At 38.4% G+C, this 13,525-nt stretch overlaps 1 long non-coding RNA gene across 3 annotated transcripts in view; it reads right to left on the reverse strand.

Annotated features, from left to right (window-relative positions):
• The window catches only part of LOC147356955 (uncharacterized), a 431,587-nt gene that overhangs the window by 94,075 nt on the left and 323,987 nt on the right, over nt 1-13,525 (reverse strand). For all 3 annotated transcript variants that reach the window (XR_015143676.1, XR_015143679.1, XR_015143680.1), the window contains one exon: nt 7,310-7,375. This is a non-coding gene — a long non-coding RNA (uncharacterized LOC147356955). The remainder of the gene's footprint in view (nt 1-7,309; nt 7,376-13,525) is intronic.

The raw sequence follows: 13,525 nt of genomic DNA on the forward strand, positions 1-13,525 counted from the left end.
CACATACTTACTGAGCCAACAATTTTAAGATAGTGCCTGGAAGAGTCAGAGTGATATTATCCATCAGCTATTCTGAGTTGCTTTTTAGAAGTCATTACAACAAAGGGAGCTGCCAATTTAAAAAGCTGCTGATTTTCAGAAAGAGAGCAAAGGGAACGGAGAAAGTCCACTAATTAAGGGCATGACATGTTTGGAAAAGGTGATTGCTCTGGATCATAAATAAAAAGAGATAAAGCATAAAGAAAACCTTGAAAAACAAAAGTCCAAGGAAGCTTTTAAATTAAGTGACTCCGTTTTGCAGGGAAAAAAATTCAGATTAAGAATATTATCCAAGACTCTTAGTGTCTGTAGCCTCAAGGTGGCTGTGGTTAATCAGAGAGCATGTGGATGGAGATAATATAGGAAAAAGTCAAACTTGGGAAATAATTTTAAGTACAAACTTGTGTTTATTGCCACATGGAACTGTCTGGAAGCAAACAGATAAAAACCTTACTAACTTTCTGAATAAACTGTATTGCCAAAGAAACGGCAAGTCTAGTCTAAAAACAGTCTATGACTGCTTGTTGAGTCTTAAAACCCTGTACTGAAATAACCCAAGGGTATTTGATGAATCTCCGACAAGAAGCAGGTGTTACAGTTTTATTTCCCCAAAGAGGACACACTCCCTCTTATACATGTTAGCTTTGGCCATGCGGGATAACAGAAGGAAAAGTACTTCCTAAAGAGGAAGAAACCACAACAAATTTTAAGGGAGTGTTACTAGAGAACAAAATCAGAGTCAAAGGATCTTCTTCTCTCCCCCAATTAGGAGGTTTTCATAATGTGTGCCCAGTAGACTCCAGTAACTTCTATGGAGTAGTGATTGTTCTGGATGGTTTATTCTGCCCTTTCTGGACAACTTTTATTATAATTATCATGTCTTTACTTTGTCATTATATACTGGGTATGGAGATGCACATAATTTTTAATAACATGTGTTTTAGGTTCATACCATAAGCAACCTCTAGATCAGACAGAAGTAACTGCTCGTAACATGGAGCACATGGGCCGAGTCATCTGACTTAGGAAGAATGTGTCCTATTTACATAGGAAGAGTACAATGGATGGACTTCCCTGGTGGTTCAGGTGGTAAAGAATCTGCCTTCCATGCAGGAGAAGAATAAACTGTCAGGAAGATCCCCTGGAGAAGGGAATGGTTACCCACTCCACTATTCTTGCCTGGAGAATTCCATAGATAGCGAAGTCTGGCAGGCTAAAGTCCATGGGGTTGCAAAGAGTTAGACACAACTAAGTAACTAACACTTTCACTTTGAGTGCAATGGATATTTGGTGGCCAAACAGGCATGAAGTGGCAGAGACTGGCTAGCTTTTAAATCTTTATCTCTTTTTTCTGTCTACCAAGCTTGACTATATAGCACAGGTTTGCTTTTTGGAGTAACGAAATTAAGTTCCAGACCAATGGAATACAGATGGAAGTAACACATACCCTTCTAGTCCTGATTTAAAAGTATACCCCATGCGATCCCCTTTCTCCCTTTCCTTGTCAGGGGCTGCAGTAAAAGGGTTCTGAGGTTCTTTAACAGAATCAAAGGATGGAAGGAACTTAAAGTACTATTGACAAATAGAAACTGGAGAATACAAGCTCTCCATATTCAGAAGACTTGCCTAATCAGAAATTGGACTACTACAGAAATAAATAAAATATTATTATGCTTGCTATTGAAATGCTGTATTTATTTGTCAGAGCAATTATCTTCTCCACTAATAGGGTACATGTTCTTATTATTTGTTATTATTATTTTATACTCCATTTATTATACTTTCAACCACCACTTGACTGGAAGTTACTGGAGGGCAAAACAGAGGCTTACTACTTACCCTGATAGCTCATTAAACTTTCCTCCAAAACCTACTCACTGAAACCTAACCTCTTAAAGCAATAACACATTCTATACCCCATTATGTTGATGGGGATAAATTCAGAGGCATTAGAAGATTGAAATCTGATAAAAAAAATTATAACTCTGCTTTATAGATTTTAGAAAGGTGCTAATAAAAAGTACTGTCTGCCCACTATTTCAGAGAAGGCAATGGCACCCCACTCCAGTACTCTTGCCTGGAAAAGCCCATGGATGGAGGAGCCTGGTAGGCTGCAGTCCATGGGGTCGCTAAGAGTCAGACACGACTGAGCGACTTCACTTTCACTTTTCACTTTCATGCATTGGAGAAGGAAATGGCAACCCACTCCAGTGTTCTTGCCTGGAGAATCCCAGGGACAGGGGAGCCTGGTGGGCTGCCGTGTATGGGGTCGCACAGAGTCGGACACGACTGAAGAGACTTAGCAGCAGCAGCAGCAGCAGCAGCCCACTATTTGGGCAAAATTTGTTAGATTTTGGTGTGATGGTGGCTCGGGAAAAACAAAGAAAAAGACAAACCTGAAGATGAAGGTGCTATCAGGTGAAACAAAGACAATTTCAATTTATTTAATTGAAGTTGTTAGCATAATTTTCATCCCAAAGAGATATAAAAGCATTAAATCCTATTGATAAATCTTGAACTTAGATGTTAGGACTAAAAATTAAATTAAATCCTGCCATCATGTATTTATTTGTAGCAGTCCCCATTCATATAGTGCGACCGCATGCATGATGAATTCCTGTGTCATATTCATTCAACAGTTCTTGTTAAATTATCTGATTTCTATAAAAGAAGCCAAACGGTAATTAACTTCTGTGTTTAAAGAGCTTTCACATATACTTCCAAACCTATGTTATTATTATCATTTTGAATAATTTCAGAAAATTTCTTCTACAAAATTTTTTAAACAAGCTACATGTTTAGAACACTCATATATTTTATATGAGAAAGGCATGAATTTATTACAGGTGATCTGCCATTAATGGCATGGCATTTCACCACTAATGACATGACATTTCACCTAATTGAGAAATCTGCCTAAAATAATATTTTATTGTAGTGAAAATAGAAGCTGGAAAACAAAGAGAACTCCTGATTCAGTTATTATGAACTATATAATTTCTTTTGCATGGGCTATAATCTCCATTCAAATCAAAAGTATAAGATGAAATAACTCTCAAATTCTTTCATATAATGAATTCCACAAAGATGAATTTTGGGGATACATAATTCAAGTCATTTGTGGTTTGAAATTTAGTGTGAAAGAGAAGTGTCTGGAAATCTAGTGGACAGATTCTGACGGCAGCAGAGACCACTGGAACTGGTGACTACTATCAGCAAGCGTCTACCTGGGCCACTTGAGATCATGGCATTCAGCCCACAGGTAATGTCTAATTCTTATCCAGCTGGTTGGGAAGTGCTGAACTTCATTCCCAAAACACTTCCTTTAACTTCTCTTAGACCCTATAAAAATTATCTTGGAAGCTAATCAAACCCTGTAGTAAATGAGTGAAAACTGTCAGTTTCAAGGAAGGCAAGTGAAATTATGGGTATAAACTTTCTCTTAAGTATAATTGAATGAATAAAGTTAGTATCTACACTTCAAATACCCAGTGACTATGAAGATTTTGTTCTATTCTACTGGTAGGTAGTGTCATCCAAATCTCGTGTTAAAAACTAAGAAATAAGAAACACATTGGATGTTATTTAATCAAGCCAGGTACAGGGGACGGTTAATCTCCTCATCCGAGCACAGACATGGTCAGTAATAAACATGCTTAATGCCAAATGATCAGAGGAGAAGCTAGGCTAGAGTTTGTTCAGAAGACCAGGCACCCAGATGGTGGAAGGGAAGGGGGTGTCAGACAACTCCTTTAGATCAAAACAGTACCTGGAGTTGAGTATGGCAATCAGCCTGGGGTAGAAATTGAGATGCTGATAAAATACCAGCTGGGCACAGTCAGAAACAACACTAGCCAAAACTCATCTCTCTGAGAACACGGGCTAGCCCTGCTTCATCTTTATGTCCCCAGAGCATTAGGAATTGTCAACGTGTCTGTGAATGAACTAAGAAGAAAGAATTGGTATCTCAGGAGAAATATGCAAACACAGAGCATTTAAACTCAGGCTTTCATTGGTAGCTTCAATCTGCCAGTAAGTCTGATTTGATCTTCAAAAGATCTCTCCTGATAGCAGAATTTTAGTTTCAATGGAGTAATATCTATATTTCATTCTCAGAAACCAAGGGTTTTCTTATCATGCAAATATTTATCAAAAGTCAGAAGAAATGTTCACTTTTCAAGGAAAATTAAATTATGCCATGTAATCCTTTTAAATAAAGATGAGTCAAGGCCTGGGTAGTAATCATGCAACTGATTTACAGGAAGAACACAGGAAGCAGTCTTTCCACAACCACTGGCTTTCTGTCTCTCCCTCTCTCAAGCATCATTACGAACAAAGCTAGTGAAGGTGATGGAATACCAGCTGAGCTATTAGATGTCCTAAAAGATGATGCTGTTAAAGTGCTGTTCATAGTGAATTTAAATACAGTGAAAATGAAAGTGAAGTCGCTCAGTCATGTCCAACTCTTCGAGACCCCATGGACTGTAGCCTACCAGGCTCCTCCCCTCCATGGGATTCTCCAGGCAAGAGTACTGGAGTGAGTTGCCATTTCCTTCTCCAGGGGATCTTCCTGACCCAGGGATCAAACCCAGGTCTCCCACATTCCAGGCAGACACTTTAACCTCTGAGCCAATGCATTTGTTCATAGTGAAGCACCACTACAAACAAAGCTAGTGGAGGTGACGGAGTTCCAGCTGAGTTATTTCAAGTCCTAAAAGATGATGCTGTGAAAGTGCTGCACTCAATATCCCAGCAAATTTGGAAAACTCAGCAGTGGCCACAGGACTGGAAAAGGTCAGTTTTCATTCCAATCCCAAAGAAAGGTAATGCCAAAGAATGTTCAGACTACTGCACAATTGCACTCATCTCACATGCTAGCAAAGCAGTGCTCAAAGTTCTCCAAGCTAGACTTCAACAGTACATGAACTAAGAACTTCCAGATGTTCAAGCTGGATTTAGAAAAGGCAGAGGAACCAGAGATCAAATTGCCAACATCTGCTGGATCATGGAAAGAGCAAGAGAATTCCAGAAAAACATCTGCTTTATTGACTATGCCAAAGCCTTTGACTATGTGGATCACAACAAACTGTGGAAAATTCTTAAAGAAATGGGAATACCAGACCACCTGACCTGCTTCCTGAGAAATCTACATGCAGGTCAAGAAGCTAACAGTTAGAACCAGACATGGAACAATGGACTGGTTTCAAATCAGGACAGGAGTACATCAAGGCTGTATATTGTCACCCTGCTTATTTAACTTCTATGCAGAGTACATCATGTGAAATGCTAGGCTGGATGAAACACAAGCACAACACAAACACAACAACAAAAATGCCAGGAAAAATATCAATAACCTCAGATATGCAGATGACACCATCCTTATGGCAGAAAGCAAAGAGGAACTAAGGAGCCTCATGATAAAAGTGAAAGAGGAGAGTGAAAAAACTGGCTTAAAACAACATTCAGAAAACTAAGATCATGGCATCCAGTTACATCACTTCATAGCAAATAGATGGGGAAACAATGCAAACAATGACAGACTTTATTTTTTTGGCCTCCAAAATTGCTGCAGATGGTGACTGCAGCCATGAAGTTAAAAGACACTTGCTCCTTAAAAGAAAAGTTATGACCAACCTAGACAGCATATTCAAAAGCACAGACATTACTTTGTCGACACAGGTCCATTTAGTCAAAGCTATGGTTTTTCCAATAGTCATGTATGGATGTGAGAGTTGGACCTTAAAGAAAGCTGAGCACCAAAGCATTGATGCTTTTGAACTGTAGTGTTGGAGAAGACTCTTGAGAGTCCCTTGGACTGCAAGGAGATCAAACCAGCCAGTCCTAAAGGAAATCAACCCTGAATATTCAATGGAAGAACTAATGCTGAAGCTGAAGCTCCAATAGTTTGGTCACCTGATACAAACAACTGAATCACTGGAAAAGACCCTGATGCTGGGAAAGACTGAGGGCGGGAGGAAGAAACAACGGAGGAAGAGATGATTGGATGACATCACCGACTTAATTGACATGAGTTTGAACAGGCTACGGGAGTTGGCGATGGACAGGGAAGCTTGGCATGCTGCAGTCCATGGCGTCCCAAAGAGTTGGACATGACTGAGCAACTGAACAGAACTCCCTCTCTCATCTTGTACCTGTGTATGCATGTGCTTGGAGTTAACACTGGAGTTTGTTAAATGCATTTTTGTTTTTTTTTTTGGCTAGGATTCTTAAAAGCTGGTGGTAAATAAACCACTAACCAATGCAGGAGACTTAAGAGACACGGGTTCGATCCTGGGGTTGGGAAGATTTTCTTGGAGAAGGACATGGCAACCCACTTCAGTATTCTTGCCTGGAGAGTCCCATGGACAGAGGAGGCTGGCAGGCTACAGTCCATAGTGTCACAAAGAGTTGGACATGACTGAAGCAACTTAGCACACAGCACACTTGAAGGATGTATCAGATAGAGAACAAGTAAGAGTGATAAATAAAATTTAGAAATCAGGATACAAATTATGTGACTATATGTTTTCTGATATAGCATATTACAGATAATACTAAATAAACTTAGCAAAATTTAGACATTTGTAGACTAAAAGTTACATCTACAAAAGCAAACAAATCCTTCCTATAATAAAATATGTTTTTTGAAGACCAGATTATGGGCATAGGATAGTATTGTATTACTAATAAATTAAAAGGAAAAATATATTAGTAAGTTGAATAAAGAATTACTAAATTTACATTGGAACCAACCATGCAGAAGACTGACACATAGTAGATGAGTGTCATCTAACTTATTATAAAGGTGACAGATAAAATGAATCAATCTGTCAATTATTACAAGGATTATTCTTCTGTTCCCATGTGTACACACATAGTAATATTACTTAGTATCATCCTTTAAAAATATAAATCCTTACAAAAAATTCTGCCAGGTTAATCTAGTTTTCTAACAGAAAATTGCCTAGTAGTTAAAGAATACATTTTGTATCGCTTCCCAAAATCTTTCAAACTAAAGTCTAAGTCCTATCTTCCTCAATTTTGATTAAAACTGAGAGAGCTTAAAATTGCCCTTCATTTTGTTCTTCACTGAGATAAAACTGGAAAAAAAAATTAGCAGGTAAATTAAATTTCATAAAAGCCACAAACAGTTGCTGATGTATCACCTTATATTAGGAGCAGTGAATGATGCATAGACTTTTCTAAATTCAAAGCTAACAAATTAAATTGTGAAGTTTTACTTAATATTGTCCAACTGTTACACATTTACCTGGAGAAGCGGAAGTCTCATCTTTCACTTGGAAATGTACAGTTTGCAAAAATGCAGATAAAACATCTGAAAGAAAAGAAAAAAATAGTATATCCAATCATCCATTTATTCTAGTTACTCATAGAAATAGTAGTATATCTAGAAGTTCAGATATTTTTAAAAAGTAGAGGTAATTATAAGAACATTCTACACATTTTATGCTAGCTATATCATTTATTTTTAGACACCTAAACTTGCAAATGTCCAGGTGGAATTCTCAGTTTATTCAAATACTTAGACAGTCAAACTTTATTAGCCCTGAGAAACAGATAGCAAGTTAACCTACAAAGTCAGAAAAATTTCCCCATTTGCTAGTGAAAACTGCCTTACTATGTAAAAGACACCTATAATCCTTTATATCTTTATTTTAAAAAATATTCTGAATTTTTCATTTGTTTTACTATTCATTAAATAAATTCCTTTGGTTTCCATGATATCATCCTCTTACTTGTTGTCTACTATTTTGAACTGTGGTGTTGGAGAAGACTCCTGAGAGTCCCTTGGACTGCAAGGAGATCCAACCAGTTCATTCTAAAGGAGATCAGCCCTGGGATTTCTTTGGAAGGAATGATGCTGAAGCTGAAACTCCAATACTTTGACCACCTCATGCGAAGAGTTGACTCATTGGAAAAGCCTCTGATGCTGGGAGGGATTGGGGGCAGGAGGAAAAGGGGACAACAGAGGATGAGATGGCTGGATGGCATCACCAACTCGTTGGAGGTGAGTTTGAGTGAACTCCGGGAGTTGGTGACGGACAGGGAGGCCTGGAATGCTGTGATTCATGGGGTCGCAAAGAGTCGGACACGACTGAGTGACTGAACCGAACTGAACTGAATTTTCACTGTTTATCCTCATACATGTGCATTTCCTTTTTTTCTCTGCTTGTGTAATTTATTTTTTTCAGCATTTTTGTCTTGGCTACACTGATTTTTCTCACTCTATGTCAGTCAGTCAGTTGTTTGCAATAAAAATGGTACATTTGGAGATTTTGTTGGGGCATTATTGGTTGTCCCAAAACTAGAAGTATGTTTGATTGGCAGGAACCAGTCTGTCCTGCTGTCAATGGGGTAGTCCTTGAAACAGAAGATGGCTCAGAGCCTGAACAACTTTAAAAAGTTTCACCAGACACTCAAGGGAGTAAACATGCTTTTATATTCTGGGGTGAGCATCTACCTCCACTTTATGCATAAAGTCCAGCTGATGCTTAACTTAGGATACAACTGTAATTTCTTTTGTTTGGAACAATTACCTGAAATACTTGAAGTCTCCTTCCTTTTCTTCATTTGCTCCCTGTAAAGCAAGTCTGACACTAAATACACAGAGTTGGGTCAAACTTCACTAACTAAGAGTATGTGTGTGTATGTGCTCCAGTCATTCAGTCATGTCCATCTCTTTTGTGACCCCAGGACTGTGGTCCCCCAGGCTCCTCTGTCCATGGGATTCTCCAGGCAAGAATATTGAAGTGGGTTGCCATTTTCTTTTCCAGGGGATCTTCCTGATCCAGGGATTCAACCCAGGTCTCCCAGGTTTGGAACTGCAGGCATATTCTTTACTGTCTGAGCCACCAGAGAAGCCCCCACTACCCTTGAGTTTCAATAATTCTCTAGAAAAACTCACACAACTTAGGAATGTGCAGTACTTCCAACTACAGTTTTTATTGTAACAGAAAAGTATACAAGTCAGAGCCAGCTAAAGGGGAGATGCATAAGATGAGGTCTGGGTGGGTCCCAAACGCTAATACATCAGCATCTTGTCACACTGATGTGTGATAGTACACACTCAGAGTGGGTTAACTGGAAGCTCACCCAAGCCTCCCAGTCTAGACTTTTTATTGGGATTTCATCACACAGGCACACAGGACTGAATCATTGGCCAGGTAGTTAACTCAGCGTCCTGCCCTCTCCCTCCCTGATGTCAATCAGACATCAAATAGCTCAAATCCTTCTAATTACAAGGCTGGGTCGTTCTAATATGGTCACCCACATCCTGAGTCATCTCATTAACATAAATTATGCCCCCCATCTAATTAGCATAACCTCAGGACTGGCCTGAGTGTACACTGGGGCAAACTAAGGCACTCTTGTCATTCCTGAAATTCCAAGAATTTGGAGGCTCTGTTCCAGAACCAGGGGCAAAGACTAGACAATTCTTTATTACACAACACTCCTTATTATCTTTCCTTATGTCAGACTTTCATCATCTTTCCAAAGTGTTGTTTTCATTTAAATAATGCTCCTACCTCCAACTTGGTTCTGATTCATATCTGTGGTCTGCAATCCTGCCAGAGAAATCTAGCTAAAAAGGAATCTGAATGATGTCATTCCTCTCTTTAAAGTCCTTTAACAGTGCCCTGAATTTAACAAAGAAATCTAGGCTCCTTTGTATAGCACACAGCACTCTCTGAGAGCTTCACTGCCAAGTTCTCTAGTCTTACACTGCTGCTGTTGCTAAGTCACTTCAGTTGTGTCCGACTCTGTGCAACCCCATAGATGGCAGCTCACCAGGCTCCCCCATCCCTGGGATTCTCCAGGCAAGAGCACTGGAGTGGGTTGCCATTTCCTTCTCCAACTCATGAAAGTGAAAAGTGAAAGTGAAGTCACTCAGTCGCATCTGACCCTCAGCGACCCCATGGACTGCAGCCTTCCAGGCTCCTCTGTCCATGGGATTTTCCAGGCAAGAGGACTGGAGTGGGGTGCCACTGCCTTCTCCCTCTAGTCTTATACACATCTCAAACTACTTTATCCTCTTAAAAGAACTCATCTAATTGTATATCCCTACTAAAGTAACTGACATTCCTCTCTTGGGTGCCGTTGCTCATTCTATGTTCATTTTTAGAAGACCTTTCCCTTCCTCCACTCCTAACTGTCTGCATAACTCCTTACTAAGTAAGACTCGGATTAGGTGAAATTAAATCCTTCTTGTTCTATCCACTTTGGGTGAATTTCCATTATTTTCTCTTTGCTTGAGGCTCTGTACATTTTTTTTTTGGCAAATTATTTTCTTGTAAAAATTATTCACGCAAATGTCCACACTGAAAAATGCCCTTGTGGGTTTGTAAGAAGAAACCACATATTCAAGTGAGCATTATGGCTTCCAGCCTACCATCAAAGGTGGTCATGTCATATGTTTAAGTTCTGATCTAAGAGATACAAAAAATGTTATGTAAGACTTCTAAGAAGTGTCCTCAGTATGATGATCCCATCCTCGACCTTCTTTTCTCTGGTGAAAGTGAGAATATGCAGACTGGAACCAAAGGTACCATAAAGTGGAAGTCACGTGTAATGGAAGGTAGCATGACCAACAAAAGGAATTATGTAATGAATAATTACTGTATTTATCATCTTTGGACTAACTACTTGATATATATTTTTTTTTCTCTCATAAGAGAGAAATAAATGTTTATCTTGTTGAACAGCTATTATTTGGTCACTCCAACCAAATTTAATACTGATTGCTATTCTTCTCACAAAGCATAAGCTCTTATTATCGTCTTATTTTCCAGGAACAAGAAGGATAGCTAGTATGTACTCAATAACTGTTCACTGAAATGAAACAAAATATAGATGTAAAAGCAACTGATTTATATTCATAAGGAGAGACAATGAAGTACTTGTCCAATTCTTTATAATAGACTAAGTCCACTGAAATAGGTGTTTGGATAATGACAATTTTAGGTTTCAAGTATGTAAAATAAATACATAAAATTGGCCAAATGAATAACGATCTGTTAGATAAAAATTACACATTTGGAAAGCTGACCAAGATACTCAAAGGGCAAAATATATTATAAAATTAATAACATATTTGTATATTTCAATAGAAGTGGCTAATTTAGTATTGGAAAGTTTAAGGTAAAAACACTATTAATCAATATTCCAATTAGAGAAAAAATACTTCAGTTTATTTATTTTCTTTGCATTCAGTGTGGTATATCTTTGCCAATGTCAAATCCAATGTTTACTTCTTTTGGCTTCTCCTCTATCATTCCGTCTTTGTTTTCCTCTACTTCACAAACTCTCTACTCAGGCTTGATTGCTGGTTCTTCTGTTTCTGCTCAGACTCCAAGTACTGGAGTACCCTGCTGCTGCTGCTAAGTCACTTCAGTCGTGTCCGACTCTGTGTGACCCCATAGACGGCAGCCCACCAGGCTCCCCCATCCCTGGGATTCTCCAGGCAAGAACACTGGAGTGGGTTGCCATTTCCTTCTCCAATGCATGAAAGTGAAAAGTGAAAGTGAAGTCGCTCAGTCGTGTCCAACTCTTAGCGACCCCATGGACTGCAGCCTACCAGGCTCCTCTGTCCATGGGATTTTCCAGGCAAGAGTACTGGAGTGGGGTGCCATTGCCTTCTCCTAAGTCCTTCCTATTATACCTACACTCCCAGGAATCTCACATGGGCCCACAGCATTAGCTATCATTCATCTGTAAGTCTGTATCTACTAAATCGGTGTTTCTACCCTGGACCTAATCTGAAATTCTAGATTTGTCTATCCAAATTGCTACTTTAAAACCCAGTAGTCATCTAAGACTTACCATGTTCAAAAGGGAATTACTGAAATTCTACAGAAACTGACTTCCCCAAACAAATCTGCTTTTATTTATTTTTTTTCCTAGATTCAGTTTTCTTTTTAATTTTATTTTTAAACTTTACATAATTGTATTAGTTTTGCCAAATATCATGTTACTTTTCAGTAGACATTCATTCAGTAACTCATGTCAAAAACTAGATCATGTTTCTGATATGCTTTAGTCATCATATCCATTTATACTTCATGCAAGATTTAACTTTAAAAAATATCTACATTTCTTGAATATATCCAGTTCTTTCCATCTAATCTATAATTATTCTAAATCAAACCAACATCTCACTTACCTGAACCACTAAAATAGGATCTTACACAAAGTCATCTTTTATTTTGTTCTAGGACTCCTGGTCTACCTTACAAACCATTCTCCATATGTCAGCCAACATTATGGTTTTTAAATGTACAAAAGAACATGGCATTTCTCTACTTAAAATCAGACATTTATTAAATGTTGAAAAAGAATAAATCTGATTGGGAAAATTCTAAGTGAATATAACAAGTGTAGCAGGTTTGAACTGGGTCAGATTTGAGCAAAATGCTAACTTGGTATCAGACAATGCTCACTTTATGAAGTACAACCACAGAGAAAGTATTTCATCTCATTGAAATGTTGATTCTTATTGGGTATACATGATCATAGAAGTGAAAGTGTTAATCTCTCGGTCGTGTCCAATCCTTCGCAACCTCACGACTATAGCTGGTCAGGATGGGTAGCCATTCCTTTCTCCAGCAGATCTTCCTGACTCAGGAATTAAAACTGAGTCTTCTGCACTACAGGCAGATTCTTTAAGATGATACTGAATAAATGCACCAACATCACTTTTCAGAGCAAGAAACTATTCACAGATCTCATAAAGTGTGAAAGATTAAGTTGGCTATAAAAATCAAATATAATGTCTATTTCTTAATAACATGGAACACATTATTACAAATAGACTGATTATTCTAGTCTTAATAAAAGGAAGATGAAAATTATAAAACAGCTGAATTAAAAAACATTAAAAATTCCTTATATATCACTGATATATATTTACAAAATATTACTTCAACACCAGCAATAAAGTCATATACCTTATTCATATCAATGAATGAAGTTGGTGAATTGTGGAACATTATCACACACAAAAACAATCCATCAAATATAGACTGTAAAAGGACAATAATCTTTTGCTAACATTGAATCATATGCTAACAATGAATAAAATTGATGACTTGGTTTCTCATTTATTGCTTACTTATTAGCTTGACCTGCTGCTGCTGCTGCTGCTAAGTCGCTTCAGTTGTGTCCGACTCTGTGCGGCCCCATAGGTGGCAGCCCACCAGGCTCTCCCGTCCCTGGGATTCTCCAGGCAGGAACACTGGAGTGGGTTGCCATTTCCTTCTCCAATGCAAGAAAATGAAAAGTCAAAGTGAAGTCACTTATTTGTATCCGACTCTTCACGACCCCCTGGACTGCAGTCAACCAGGTTCCTCCGTCCATGGGATTTTCCAGGCAAGAGTGCTGGAGTGGGGTGCCATCACATTCTCCAATTAGCTTGACCTATTTCTCATTCAAATCTAGTAATAAAAATTATTTTTCATGGATTTTTTCC

This window comes from Bos grunniens, chromosome 16 (genome assembly GCF_055505025.1).
Source record: "Bos grunniens cultivar Pamir isolate PY7600 chromosome 16, Bosgru_T2T1.0, whole genome shotgun sequence".
In the NCBI taxonomy this organism is placed as follows: domain Eukaryota; kingdom Metazoa; phylum Chordata; class Mammalia; order Artiodactyla; family Bovidae; genus Bos; species Bos grunniens.